The 15,877-nt window shown below is 37.4% G+C and overlaps 1 protein-coding gene across 1 annotated transcript in view; it reads left to right on the top strand.

Annotated features, from left to right (window-relative positions):
* The window catches only part of TENM4 (teneurin transmembrane protein 4), a 1,563,960-nt gene that overhangs the window by 819,431 nt on the left and 728,652 nt on the right, over positions 1-15,877 (top strand). Inside the window, exon 6 of the mRNA XM_032099028.1 lies at positions 2,282-2,360. The gene's annotated coding sequence lies outside the window, so the exon portion shown is untranslated. The remainder of the gene's footprint in view (positions 1-2,281; positions 2,361-15,877) is intronic.

Below are 15,877 nucleotides of genomic sequence, written 5' to 3'. Positions count from 1 at the left end.
AAACAATAACATTTCAAGGATGGTTGACCTGTTTTCTTTGTCCAGTAGTGAAACTCTGCATTTAGATCTTTCTTCAAACTCTCACTTTCTCACCAGAAAGCCAAAACACTTTCAGTAAGTCATTTGGGATTGCCAAAACTTGTGTTTGTTGTAACTAATTTCTGCAAACACAGAAGCAGGTCAGTTAACTCAGCTGCCTCAGAAAGCTTCACGTGTTCTAACATACAGGATGAGGTATATCCCTAATGTCCCATTTTTTCCCATCAGGCCTGTTTCCAGTTATTGCCCTGACTCCTGTTCCTCACTGTCACCATGTGTGTACTCCATGATGCTGTGTTACAGTCTAGGATGACTATCCATTAATGACAACACCATGGAGCAGTTGCAGCCATTATCATAAAAAAACCCCCACTAAAAACAAACCAAACAATCTAAAAATTGCTCTACTTAGGACTTATCTTGATGAGTAGCACAGATGTCATATTAGACGTGTCATTCTGCTTATCCAGAGAAGGACAATAGAGCTGAGGAAGAGTCTGGAGCACAAGTCTTATGAAGAGTGGCTGAGGGAGCTGGGGGTGTTCATTCTGGAGAAAAGGAGGCTCAGGGGCCTTCTCACTCTCTACAAGTACTTGAAAGTAGGTTGCAGTGAGGTGGGGGTTGATCTCCCAAGTAACAAGAAATAAGACAGGCGGAACTGGCTCCAGGTTGTTCCAGGGGAGGTTTAGGTTGGATATTAAGAAAATTTCTTCCCCAGAAGGGTTTATATATCATTGGCCAGATTTCTGCTTTCTTCAGATCTGCTAACTGAGTACTCCGGCAGCTGCAGTGCCTCTCCAATTTTATTCCGGAAAGGGATAGAGGAAAAAAACATGCATACTTCTCTTCCTAACTACTGACTGGATGGTGATGTTGCTCAGATCTGCCAATGGTGATGATCTGAGGCTCGGCTGGTATGCTGTCTCTAATTTATTTTGGCCATCTGCTTTTCCTCCTTCTAATTGGTGCATGTTAAGAGAGAAAATATTCTTAAAGAGCATTTAAGATGAGGATGCTTCTGGACTCACTAAAAGCAGATTGAATTGTAATATTTGTTTTTCATTGGGCAGATCAATCTGTATCTCAGCAACCATTTCATATTTGGCGAGACTATTCCTTTTACATAAAGTGATTACATATACTAAGGTTGTTATTGGTATGAAGGATGCATTAGTAAAAGTGAGAAAAGATCTCTTTTAGCAGGTTCTCCACACTTGTAAAATACTTATGTTGTAGCCTGCATATTCTGCAGTTTCTTTGTAAACATTGAGCTTTATGTGTATTATTAATGCTCAGGAGATGAAACGTGTATTGAAATAGGGGCCCTGAACAGGGATTTGTATTCTCTGATCCTTCACTGAAACAACAGCCTTAAGGTTTGTCCACTGACTTCTCTCATCATCTCAGGGGATACCTCGGGAAAGGTGTCTGAAGTTTAATCTGCAGTACTTTTCTGACCCTAGCACCATGGGTTTGTTCAGGGGGAGTTAATTTTATTAAAGCCTGAACTCTCATTGGAGAAAAATTTCACAACCGTGAAGAAGTCTGCCTTCTGATCCACTGCCACTTTGCAGATTGCAGGAGTGGGAGACAGCTAAACATTGTCAAAATAAAAATAGACAAAGTAATTTTTGTTTCCCCTGCACTTTCTGGATGGGATTCATGTTTTCTAAGTTAACCAGCTGGCAGTGCAGGCTGAAATGACCACCTAAACAACCTGTGTGAAGAGAGGGACATCCACACAAGTGACTTGATTTGCTCTCAGAGGTGTTTCTCTTTCTCTACCAGCTTCACACAGGAGTCTAATAACTACCTTAAACTAAGCTTTAAGGAAATAAAGCAAAGCAACACAAATTATACTTTCAAACAATTTTTTTTTCTAGTGAGACTGACATGGGATTTTCAAGCAGCACCAGAAAAATCTCTTCATTCGAGTAGATAAATACAATTTAGTTTTTATTCATTTTGTATCATATGTTTTTTTATGATATAGATTAATCAACATTTTTTGATGAAGTAAAACCTACCCACCTGTTATTATTTTGCTGTATTGTCTTCAAATGTCATTTTCCCCAGTAGTAATCTTAGCTAAAATGTCTTGTAATAATAACTACACTCTCCTAGTAGATATGGCATGAAATTTCAGTAGCACATAGTATTTCTCACTGACGCCGTACTTGCATTTCTTATTTACAGTATTCCTCAAAGAATTATGGTTTGTTTTGTCTTTATCATCTTACAGGACACTGGTAATAGTATATGGATCCTGTTGGAGATAGAGTATCATACAAGTATTGGATGAATAGCAAACAGCCTTGCTGGTAAGTCGTTGTATTCTTTCTGCTCTTTTACCACATTTCAGGTCCAGGAATGTGAAGGGAGGTTTACATCCTGTTCAATATGATGTTTACTAAAAAACAAACAAAAAAGGGAAAAGCAAATTAAATAATATGTTTTAAATATTTGCAGTTCCCTTCCCTTTCACAAGTAGCTTCAGTATTACTATATCTTTTTTCCCTCCTCTCTTAGAGAAACATTTTCAGTTTCCACTTTGTGCCACTGTGTATCATGAGGCTTTGCAGGTTGCTTTATCTGCAGGTACTCCCTCATCAGAAATGTCCAAAGTTCAGTTTTACAGGCTAATACAAGAGTCATAATGGTTCTTGCTATTTTTTTAATCTTTTTTTTCCTTGTTGGGCTTTCTTTTCTTTTTTCATTTTTGGATTGATCTTATTTTATTCACTGTAGGTATTGTGCTTTTGGTTTGTTTTTGATGCTAAAGAATGTTTGTTTGCCTATAAACCTCAATGCAGTTTTTATTTGTAGCTGATTAACATATGTCAGTTACTAAAGGTACTTGAATAGAAAGTATCTAGAAAATCATACATTTAAAAGATTAGTTATAAAGTCACTAGTCAAAACCACCCAAGCTATAGCCCTATTGATATCTCTGGTTTATTGTATGATGTTGATTGAGTAATTTCTGAAGAGCAGGAACTATGTTTCTGTGTGGAGATACAGTAATGCATGTACAGTGGTGTATGAACTGAATTTTTCTTCTTTACATAATTGGAGAGCTCACTGGGTAGCTGTTAAGAATTATTAAACTCCATTAGGCCTGAAAAAACCTATTTCTTCTTAAAATATTGCCAAAAATGAATAGTATAAAATATAACTTTTTGTTTCTAGTGGAGTTGCTTTAACTCTTGCATTTTCAATACTATCTGCAATGCTGATTGCTACTTCCATCCATTGGGTGTAAAATCTGCACTTGAAATGCTGTTAGTGCTGGGATTTTGTATCAAAAATGTGGAAAAGAGACCAAAGGTGAAATCACCAGGTTTGAGTTGCTAGGTTGCTGTATAAAGATACACTGATGAAACACAAAGGATATTTTATTTGTTGTTAGCCACAGTGACTGAAATACTTAACACTTTGAAATGTCTTGAGTTGAAAACAAATAGGTCTCCTCTGTTAAGTCTCTATCAGCAAGAAAGAAAATATCTGGAAAAAGTATTAGTGTTGTATTTTCACATATTACCTGGATATATACCAGGAGGAGGGAATCAAAATCTGCGCTTGGCAGAAGGGGGATTATTTCTACAGATAGTGTTCAAAACTCAACTGGACAAAGTCCAAAACAATCTCATCCAGTTAGACTTGCTTTTGAGGTAAGGATGGACTAGACATACAGAAGTCCCTTCCCACATAACTTATCCTAAGGGTCTGGCGTTCTATGTAGCTGGGTGAGATGTATGATGATCAGAAAACTGTTTTATGATCTACACACACCAAGGTACTTTACTTAATCTTCAAGAGAAATTACATGATTTAATATTCAATGGATGAGTGCAACTGAACTCTAAAGATGCTGAGGGAAGTTGGGGAGCCAGAAGAAAAGAAGTGGGATTTCTTTAGTAAGGTTAGGATCCTGCTGCGGGAGATAATTAGGTACCTAATACCACAGATGTACACATAATTTGTCCTGTGGTTTTAAGATTTTCTTTTAAATGCTTTTGTTTTAGAGTATGACTTGCTCTCAGAAGTCTGTATGATCACTGACTGCTTTGATCACTGGAGGACACAGATTTTTACATGCTGAGCAAAACTTCAGCTCACTTGGGGAATCATGACTGATTTTACAGAGGGAACTCTGTCCAGTCTTCCTAGCAGGGGGCCATAAAACACACAGGGGAATATGAGTGAAGAATACTATGTTTCTGTAAAAAGGAAAAATGTCATTTTGCAATGTGGACAAAAGTGCAGCCTGCAAAATGCAAAATAAACCACCTGCTATGCTCTGTTTGGTATTGGTACAATCTCAGTAATATCCATTGTGGGACACTTAAAAAATGCTATGAACAAACTGGACATAGACCTATGAGGAAAAATAAGGATGAGTATGAGAGGTTCATGAGAAAGAATGAAAAGAAAGGTGGAATTGCTTGAGCTGGTTTATAGTGATGAACTTCAAAGAAATTATAGGCTTTTAAATAAAGAAATAAATGCTTTATTGTCTCCATCAAATTTATATTGGAGTGAGAAAAATGTTGGGAAATTAAACTGAAGTCAGTTCAGGGCAGGTAGCAGCAGAGAGCTTGGACAGATTGGGAAAATATAGTGCTGGAATATGCTGCTTGGATATATTGTGGAGGGCTTTCAGAATAGGTTGAAGAATCTTCAGTCAGATATAACTGATCCTCCTTGAGATATAGGATTAAGTCCATCTCCTGTGGTCTTTCCCAGCCCTACGTGTCTCTGGTACACTGCCCCTGAATCCAGAGCAAAAATTACCACTCAAGGAAACAGTTGTGTAGAAAGGGTGGAGGGGGGAAGGGAGGCTGTGGATAAATCCACCTCGCTGCTGTACGTTATAGTGGCCAATAAATGCACCTTTACCTGGTGAAATCTGTATTGTCTGTCTCAGGAGTAAAGAGCATCAGCTTGGGCTTGGTGGAAGCTGAATCCCTGACAGGAGACTCTCATTTACAATCATCTCAAACTGCACTCTCAGTGTGTTGAAAAACATAATGACAATATCTGGTTGCCCTGTTTGCTTTAAAATGGTGTGGCTTAGATACCCTATCTGAAACCAACAGCCCTTATATTCCATACATGATCATATCACATTGACAGATCTACTGATTTGGGTTATAGATTGATGCTTTTTGCAGCAACCATTGACATGTTGGGGATCTGAAGGCTTCTAAACACCCCACAAAATAGCTGTGATGGACATACACAGCAACTGTACAACATGCGTGGGCAGAATATCTTTTGGGATGCACAAGAAATTAGTACTGTGACTGGAGATGAAATTATTATGAACTCAATTACAAGAAGTAACAGTTCTGTTTCCAAACACTAGGAATCATAATCTTTTTGGGAAATAATCATGCTGTTTATATGCCTTACAATTAGGTGTATGGATTGGCACATGACACACTTCTCTGTATATCTCAACTATATAGAAATATAAGTAGTTACAAGAGTTCTTTTCTGTATGACTAGTAGAATCCGAACTCTTTTGAAAAGGGCTCTTTAGATCTGAGCTCCAGCTTTTTATATTTTGTGCTTTTTATCTGCACTTCACCAGCTTGAATAATACCAATTAGAGCTGCTGCTACACAGTCACCTTTTAATTTTCTGCTTCTCATGCCTTAACATACTCATAAATTTGGGTGTTGACTCTTCTGCTGGATTGTTTGAATAAGAAAAATCAATTTAAGATAAAAACAAGTGTTCTTTTTGTCTGCAAAAATTTCTGGCCTTAATACCCTTGATACTCATCCAGCACAGGTGCTCTACTATGTAATTATTGGAAACAGCTTGAAATAAAACACAGAAATAGGACTGGAAACCTTGAAAATATTGCCATTGCATTAGATAAAGGCAGTTGCAAGATTGCACATGTATCATGTTCCAGTCTTTCACTCTCTGATGATGAAAACTAGCAGTAGTACAGCAAAAGACCATAAAATTGCTAATATCCACTCAAAAAAACTTTTATTGAGTTGCAAATTATTGTAGAGTCAAGTTAGAAGAAGAGATTCTCTCTGCAGAAATGACAGGCAGCCACACCCGAAAAAATTCCAGGACTGAATCCATTCATCAAAAATATTTACATTATTTCCATTTCCTTATGGGTTAAATAATAATAAATATTGAACAAAGAGACTCCAGCTGCAGCTGGAGCATTTTCAGTAAATAGTTAAATACAACCCACAGCAGAGTCTGGGAGCTCTCTCCAATACTTGAATACTGCAAGCTGGTTCCTATTTTATAGGAGACCCCAGGTCAAGGAGAAGTAATTAATCCTGCTTTTGATGGAGAAAAACTTGTTGCTTATCCCTGGAAATGTTTAAAAATGCTGTTTTACTTTAGAAAAGTTACATTCATCATCACTGCTGTTTTTCTGACATATATGGACATCTTCTGTCTGGTGATGAACAATCTTTTTCTCCAGTCCCGAATCACCTATAGAAGTCAATTTTTATGTGAACATTTGTTTGGAATTTGACTCTTCGTAGCTCTCTGAAGAACCACTGCATTTGTTTAGATCTTGTGAGACCCCAATGCGAGTACTGCATCCATTACTGGGGTTCCCAGCACAGGAAAGATGTTGACCTGTGGAGCAAGTCCAGAGGAGGCCCACCAAGACAGTTAGACGAAAAGCTAAGAGAACTGGGATTGTTCAGCCTGGAAAATGCTCTGAAGTGACCTAATTCTGGCCTTTCAGTACCCAAAGGGAGACTACAAGAAAGATGGAAAGGGACTTTTTGAAAGACCATGTACTGACAGGACAAGGGGGAATGGATTCAAACTGAAAGAGAGTAGATTTGGATTAGATACTGGGGAGAAATTCTTTCCTGTGAGTATGGTGAGGCATTGGCACAGGTTCCCCAGAGAAGTTGTGGATGCCCCTCCCTGGAAGTGTTCAAGGCCAGGCTGGATGGATGTCAGAGCAACCTGGTCTAGTGGAAGGTGTCCCTGCCCATGGCAGGGGGGCTAGAACAAGACAATTTTTAAAGGTCCCTTCCAACACAGGCCATTTTACAGTTCTATGATTCTAAATGGTGTTTGGGTAGAGAAAGTGTGCTGATGTTGGGTTCAAAACTGAGCAGTAAGATAGTTCAGTAATATAGTTTCACCATTTTTTCCAAAGAAAAGTTTCTTGTATCTTCTGCCTTTTACCAGCTTCATGGTTAATGGCAAAAATCCAGATAATGAAAGTTTCCATTCAACTTGGAGAAAATTGGGGTTTTGTATATTTTGATGGATTTTTTTTTTTTTGCCAAGTAATAGTGAAACAAACTGTTCTTGGATGTGTTATCTATTAAAAAAATCTGAACTTTTGTTGCTCATTTTAGTCATGTTAGTCTTGTTAGTGTGTGATAGGTGTAAGGTACAATTCCAGAATTCTTGCTTTTTTAAAGGTGTGTTTTAATTTGTGTTTGTGTCTTCTTGAAAAGAAATAGTTCATTCTGCTGAAAGCAATACAGCCATTAACCAAGTACCTTCCAAGAGAATCTGGGAAGTTATGTGCAAGGTGATAGTCTGTAAATTTCTTGGTTATCTTAAAAAAAAATGGTCAGTTTTTGCCAGAATTGCAAGAAATTGGAGCATTCCTTAAAGGAGAAGTGAAATAAGACAGGTTTTGTGTGTCTGCTAAGTGTTTCGCCTGTTTCAGCCCTGTAGGAAGAAAAGGTAACCTAAGGAGAAGTGATAGTATTACATAGTGGTTCACATCCATGCAAATGTTTAGAAGAAACTGACTCCTCAGAATTCATGCAAGACCATGTTGGTTTTAATACTACCATTTTGTGGAGCATAGTCTAGAGCTTGGTAATCTGAGAAGCAGATGATTTCAGTCAATGAACATGCTTTCTCCATCTCCTCCTGAAGATTCTCTATCCAAAATGAGGGTGAGGAAACAAAATGTAACAGAAATCTTCTTTAGATTAGATTTGTTCCTCCTGGGGAAAGACATATATTCTAAAGTGGTGGACTTAATACAGGAAGTCATAAGAATGTGCAGAAACTTACAAAAGAGAGTAAAGTGGGTTAGCGGTGCATTGGATTCATGTGTTATTCCACAAGTCTGTAGGTATTAGCTGAGACATCAGGTTACTTCATAAGTAAGAATGGCTCAATCTCACAAGACATCTGTTTCTGAATTTAAAAAGCTAACAACTGCATGATTGCCCAGAAAACAATCTTCATTTAATAGAAATCCATGATTCAAAGAGATATGTGAGTTAAAATCTTCTAGGGAGCACGAAGCAATTAATAGTTGGAACTTTTTATAGCACCTTTTACCCAAGGATCTCAAAACACTTTACTGGCTTTAATTAGGCCTCACACTATGCAATATCTGCCTGGAACAGAGAAACATTATTTTTTAATTCTTCATATAGAGGAACATGAGACACAGAGGTTAAATGACTTGACAATGATCATGTAGAAGCAAATAGTAATGATAGGAATAAATCCCAAATCTCCTGCCTTTCAGTCCCATGTTCTATCCATTAGCCAAATTTCTTTCCTCTGCAATAAACTCAAGGCTTTTTCCTATCTGTTCTGTAACAAATGTGATTTTGACTACAGGATCAAAGCCCAGGCAATTAGAAAGGCTTTCACCCTTTCCAGAAAGAAAAGAAAAAAAAAAAATTGAAAAATCAGTAAAAGACCACTTTCTGCTCTCGGGTAGAGGAGAAACACTATTTACTGCATTGAGAGCTGTGAAAGATATGGAAGAGCAGACTCCAGAGGTAAACACGTTGTCTTTGGAGATAATGAATAAGGGTTTGTGTTTCTGCCTAAGAGGAAGAATAGGTTGGGCTGGGCTTTTTTTGCAGATAATATAAAATGCGAAGAATGCTTTCTGCAGTATACTCAGGAATTCAATGTCAGAAAAAAAAAAATCAATCTTAAGGCTGTGAAGGAGATAATCTCCTGGGGAAAGATAATACGGAATCATGTCACCAGGTATAGCCCCTGTAGCTGGGAAGTATTGCATAAGAGACACAGGCATCTATACTCATGCAAACTCTTAAATGCTAGAGTCCTTGGCAGGAAGCAGGGAGAAAGAAGGTCAATATGCTTAAATTAGCAGATAATAGAGATAATTCTGTTGTTGTGCTTCTAATAGCAATTTGAATGAGGATATTAGATAGATAATATGATTTGTTTCTTGTAATTTAAGGTACATTTTGAAAATGGTAGGAAAAGGGAAATAAGTAAAATAACTACACTAACACTAGGAGCCTGAATAAAATCTGTGTGCTTTCACAGCAACCTAATTTAAAGAGCCTGAAGTTTTTATTTCTAGAATTGGTTATTTGTTAGATGCTGATAATGATTACTGATAAGGGAGAAAGAATTCAGTTCAGTCCTTATATAGAGAAAATCAGGTGGTTCATGAAAACTTGATTCATTTGCCTTACTAGAGACATTTCTAGACTTATCTTTACATCAGACTTGGAAGAGTGAATCCATTGGTTTTTTCCCTGTGACTCTCATTAATTTCGCCATCATAAGCCACAATAAACACTAGAGCTGGCCAACCAGTGCAAATATTTTTTTACCATTTTTCAGCACCAGGAGATCCTAAGAAGTTGATGTATCATGGGAAAAAATGTTCAATCAAATAATGAGTTTAGAATAAATAATGAAACACTTCCATTGATTGAAGTGTCTGCCATCCAAGTGATCCCGAGAACAATTATACAGTCAGGTTATAACAATGTTTCCCAGGTAAAACAAGCCAGCACATCCTCATTTCAGAGGTGATGCTGTGAATTCACTCACAAGGGTTTGTTTCCATAGGTTATTTACCAAATGTTCCTTGGTAATCAGCTAAAATACTAAAGGTACAGGTTAGGAAATTAGAAACTGTTTGCACTGCACTTAGATACAGGAAAAGATGGCACTGAAGTGCTTTCACTGTTCACACTTCACAAAATCTGCCGCACATAGACTTGACTTTTAAATAAATAACCAGTCTTTGCAGTTCTCATCAGGCAGATGCAGTCATTGCAAATGATTTTGCTCTGTGTTACATTTGTCAAAAGCTGTCAGAATGTAGTAAAAAGGTGTTTATACAGAGTAATATGCCGCTTGAACTCCTGTATGTCTCCTAGGCTGGAGATTTTAGATTGCTGATTTGTAAGAAAGAAAGAGTTCCAAATGGGCCTGTTATTTTCAGGCTTTACTCATTTATATATGGTTCACTTCTACACATTTACATGTCCGCGAATTACAGTCAACACTCAAGCCTGAAGGAGGAATTGGATCAGATAGGAAAAGACCGATCTGCTTCACTCTGGGCTACAGTTGTGTAGTTAGATAGTGGGATTTGTGTATAAAATAATCATTATTTTAGCCATAATTTTGCATGCCTTTAATCACGTCTAAAATAGTTTTGTTTAAAAATTAATTTTGTGTCAAGGTTGGAGAGAAAGGGGAGGATTTGGGCATATGCTAAATGAACAAAGTTTACAAAAAATTTTCATACACACATACAAATGTGTGATTCTACTATTTTTTACACTGTGTCTCTGTTCCATTCATAAAGCTTACCTGACCATAAGAAAAAAAAAGAAATCAAAACAAAACCAAGGCTATTGAGTTCTATATAATGCACCAATTTAAGGTGAACATTTAAAAAAACAGTATACTACAGTATTTTCATGCATAACAGGAAATACTAGATTTGTCTGGAAAACAAATAAGAAAGTTACATCCTACTAGTGAGCAGCTACATGTTGGTCCTGTTGCTGACTAAAAGAATGTTATAGCCAACATAATAGTACAAGTTTAATTAATGCAAGTTTTGTGTGAATATTATTAACTGAAAATTATTTAAGAGCACCATGAAGTAGTGGCAGGCAGACATGGAAAGAAGAAAGCAATTGTCAGGAAGAAAGAGAGTTCTTACCATTATTTTTGGCAAGCTGGTTTAGTTGCAGTCATAAACATGTTAAATAAGGAATGAACTGGTGACAAAAAAATGATACCTTCAAGACCTTATATGAACCAATCTTCATTAGTGTGAAAAGTATTATATATGTACCAATGCTTGAAACTAGTATTTCTTATGTTTTATGGGATGAAGCATAAAAATGAAGATTCAAAAAAAGTTACTAGGAACTGAACCTGCTAACACAAATTTTTCTCTTCTAAAATTTGGAGCACAGGGAGAAAATTGCATTTGTCTTTTGATAACCTCCAAAGACACTACTTGATTGTCCTAATTTTTCTGAGAAAACCTTGACCATGTTGCAGGGGCAGAAAGGTCTCAGGAGTCCCTGAACTGCAAATTACTAGAGATTAGCAGTTCACTGGGGGATGAGTTCAAAATATTGGATGGATCTGCTCTATTTTTATACCTCTGCTCTAACTATGGTATGATGAGCATTCATTCTCCACTGGAGAAATTAAGACTGCCTTCCAATTGAAACACTCACTATTCTCCTCATTTCCTTTGCCATTAGAAGAAATTGGCGAAGACCACATGGTCTAAAACCTTCATATTATAAATAAACTTCAGAAAGAGAATTATTTTATGCCATAAGCATAGGTCAGAATTCTATAACTAGATTTGTTTTGAGTTTTAGGCTTTGAAATGTAAACTGTATACTAGACATGAAAAATATAGACAAATGCTATTTTATCCTGCTGGATGATTTTTTTTTTTTTTTTTTTTTTTTTTACTGGAGTAGAGTTAATTTTCTTCAGAGTAACTGGTATAGGGCTAAGTGTAGTAGAGTTAATTTTCTTCAGAGTAACTGGTATAGGGCTAAGTGTTGAATTTGTGCAGGAAAAAGTTTTGATAACACTGGGATGATTTTGTTATTGCTGAGCAGTGCTCACACAGAGCCAAGGCCTTTTCTGCTTCTCACCCCACCCCACCAGCGACGGGGCTGGAGGTACACAAGGAGTTGGGAGGGGACACAGCCAGGACAGCTGACCCTGACTGTCCAAAGGAATATTCCAGACCATATGGTGTCATGCTCAGCAAAAAACTAGGGGGAGACTGGCCAGGGGGCTGCTGCTTGGGGACTGCTTGGAAATTGGTCAACGGGTGGTGAGCAAGGGTTTTCATTTGCATCACTTGTTTTTCTCTGTTGTTTTCGTTTTCATTAGAACAATGGTAGTGGTAGCAGCAGTAGTGCTAACACCAGCAGTACTAGCAGCAGCAGCACTAGTAGTAATAGAAGTAGTATTTTATTTTAATTCAGTTATTAATCTGTTATCTCAATGCATGAGTTTTTTTATCTTCACCCTTTGAATTCTCTTTCTCCCATTCTGCTGGGGTGAGGAGTGAGCGAGTGGCTGTGTGGTGCTTAGTTGCTGTGTGGGTTTAATCCATGACAGTTCTTTTTGACACCCAATGTGAGTCTCAAAGGGTTTGATTTAATAACAGGTTGACCAGAGTGTATTAGAAGGGATTTATACCTGTTAACAGTTTTGGTCACAATATTGATTCTTCTGTTCTTGATATTGTTTTATCTGATCTGTACCCTGCCCTTTTTCTTGCTGTATATGTTAAATGTTGGTGTTGGCTTTTGCAGTTTGCTGTGCCCTGTAGTGATTAGTGATGTTTTGCCAGGAAGATTTTTTATTGAAACACTGACCTTGAGCTTAATCTGGTATTTGGGCTCTGTATCATTTCATGGAGACAATTAACAATTATGCCTTTTCCTCATTTGTTGGGTTTTTTTAGTTTTTTGTCTGTTTTTGTTTGGGGTGTTTTTTGTGGAGGTAATATAGAATGATCTTTGCTACTTTCTTCCATATAACAATAACTTCTCAGCATTTTGAACTGAGAATAGTTAGAATGCTTCTATTGATATTTCTTAGGAATATTGCTTTGGTTTTGCCTAAAGTTAACAAGCAATTTAGGAATATCACCTAGTCCTTATAAGAGTATAGTCATGGGTGGCACAACATGTGGGAGAATATGGGCAGGGGTCTCAAAGGTGACCTCAAATGTTCTGAAACTTCATTCTGAAAAGCTACAGGATCAAGATAAAGTGGTAGAATATTTGCAAAAAAAAATGCCGTGGCTATTCCAAAGAGGCACAACACTGCTCAATATTATGCATCACCCTCATTGAGAAGAGAGGGAAAACAAATCAACACACAGTAGGGCTAAACCAGACAATAGACCAGTCACCTTTATAACTAAAAGGATGAAATGGAACCACAGAATGGGTCTGGTTAGAAGGGACCACAGTGGGGTCATCTGGTCCAACCTCCCTGCTCAAGCACAGCACCTAGAACACATTGCACAAGGTTGCTTCTGGATGGTTCCACAAGATCTCCTGTGAGGAGGAAGAGGAAGGCAACTCATTTAGTAAGATATGAAGAAGGTTTTCTTAAGAGAAAGAAGGAGAAAGAACCAAAAGACACAGCCATTTCTGCAGAAAAGCAGAAGGAGTAAAAGACTGAAATCATAAATGTAACGGAAACCACCTCATTCCTTTCTCTAAGTGAGCTGTGCAATACGTGAAATGTTACTTACTGATGATGGAATACTGGGACCACTAGTCAGGAATTAGAGCGTAAGGAAATCTGGCAGCTGGGATCACTTGATATGAATAAAGCCATTGACAAAGACAAAATAACAGCCCTTGTCTTCACCAATTAACAGAAGAGAAACACAAGGTTTCTTAAGTGTTGTGGGTTTTTGGAGAATGCACATTCCAAATTACAGTCTGATCATAAGCCTTCTCTATGGAGTGACCCAGAGGACGTATGACTTTGAATGGCCCTCTGAGTAGCAGCAAGCCTTTAAAAAAATCAAATGGGAGATAGTTGTGCAATAGTACTTGGGAGAGTCCAGACAAGATAAAGTGTGAAATATGTGCTTTGCACCTCAGCCAAGGATAACAGACCCACCTGGAGTGTCTGGTAGAAAATGCCTGGAGAGACTGAAGGTCAGCTGGTAAGGTTTTGGTCCAGGGATGGAAGAGATCTGAAGGTTGTTTGCTATTTTTCTTTTCATCAATATTATTATCATTATTATTATTATTATTATTATTACAATTCAATTATTAAACTGTTCTCTTATCAACCCAGGAATTTTCTCACTTTTGCCCTTTGAACCCTCTTCCCCCTACCCCACTGCAGTGAGTGAGCAAATTGTTGTGTTGCAATTGCTTAGTTGAAGACTGGAGATATACCACAAAATTCATATATACAATAAACCTCCAGAAAGTCTGCAAATTAATTTTTACAAAACACATCCATGTTTTATATTTTGTCTTCTATCATCGTAATAATGTGGGCCTTTTCAATTTCCCATGTAGCTAAAACGCACTACTTTGTGCAGTGATTGCATTTGAATAAATTGTTTTAAGGTTGATAGTATTTTTTTGCCATTACTCTAGGTCCTCTGACAGAGGATGATGAATAACATTGTTAAAGAGAATTTCATGATGAACAACCTCTTCAGAGTTTCTGTTATTTTTTCTTATCTTTAATGGGCGTGTTGCTGTTCATAATTTAACTCCCTGTAGGGATGGGACCTGGATACATAAACTTTGTTCCACATTCCTACCTTCTTTTGAGAAAGAAGTGAATGTACATCTAGGGAGTAAATTTAAGTGTGATCTGCAGACTGGAGGGCATAGGCACCAGGACCAAAAATGATACTGCTGGTGAAGCCAGTGTAACTGAACACAAGAGCCCACCTTCAAGATGGCCATTGATGAGTCAAAATGATTTTTCTAAAAATGTGAAACTCATAAAATTCAATGTAATCTTCCAGCTTGGACTGTTCTAATTTCACTGGGGTCATCAAAGCAAATTTTGGCAGTTCTAATCTCTTGTAAAGTCTTGCTGAATGTTCAGTTAAATCTGTCATTAGGGAATAATTAAAACATAATTATTATTGTATTGTCGTGAAGAGGCATAACTTTGAGTATCAATTTAAGGTTTCACACACACTCTAAAGCAGGAGCAAGCAGTTATTCTGAGGATTCATATGTACATTTCGATACCTCTAAAATATTGGGATTTAGTTCTGCTCTTTTTTTTATGCCAAAATCTAGAACTTTTATTAAGCTCAACCCTCAAATATAATTATGCTTCCAGTTCCAACTGATGGACTTGAAATCTTAGTTCCAGAGAGGGCTCTGTAGTCCCTTCAATGTAAAAAAATAAATCTTGGGTAGTAGATCATGTACAAGTGACAGAACTGGCGGCCTCAAAGTATTTCCATTGTAGGAAATTAGAGTTAATAAAGCTTAAATCTCCTCTATCCTTTGTAGAAGTTGGACTGGACAGTTGAGGAACCTGATGTACCTCTGCCTCATATTTCTGCAATGGGTACCAACGAAATAGAAATATGATGAGATGATAATTTCCTGAGGACTGGAACTGGATGATCTCAAAGCCTATAGAACTTCAGAGTTTGCTACCAAACCTATGACCTCCACATATAGTAATAGTCTCAGGTTCTCATCATTCTTAGCCATAATTTATTGATTTCTTATTTTCTTGAGCAGGATAGAAAGTTGTTCTGGGGTCTGAAACTGCTATTTCCCGAAGGAAAACATACCACATCTGTTGAGAAAAGAATAGGTATGGCAAGAACAGCCTTCCAGTACCTAAAAGGGGCATATAAGGAAGGCTGGAGAGGGGCTTTTGGCAACAGCAGCCAGTGACAGGACAAGGGGGAATGGCTTTAAGCTGAAAGAGGGTAGATTTAGATTACATTTCAGGAAGAAATTTTTTAGATTACATATCAGGAAGAAATTATTGTTGTGCTGAAACACTGGCACAGCTTGAACAGAAAAGTTGTAGGTGCCCACTCCCTGGAAATGTTCAA

The sequence above is a fragment of the Corvus moneduloides genome, chromosome 2, assembly GCF_009650955.1.
Source record: "Corvus moneduloides isolate bCorMon1 chromosome 2, bCorMon1.pri, whole genome shotgun sequence".
Lineage (NCBI taxonomy): Eukaryota > Metazoa > Chordata > Aves > Passeriformes > Corvidae > Corvus > Corvus moneduloides.
Note: the sequence above shows the minus strand (reverse complement) of the source record. Positions and strands in the feature narration are given on the sequence as shown.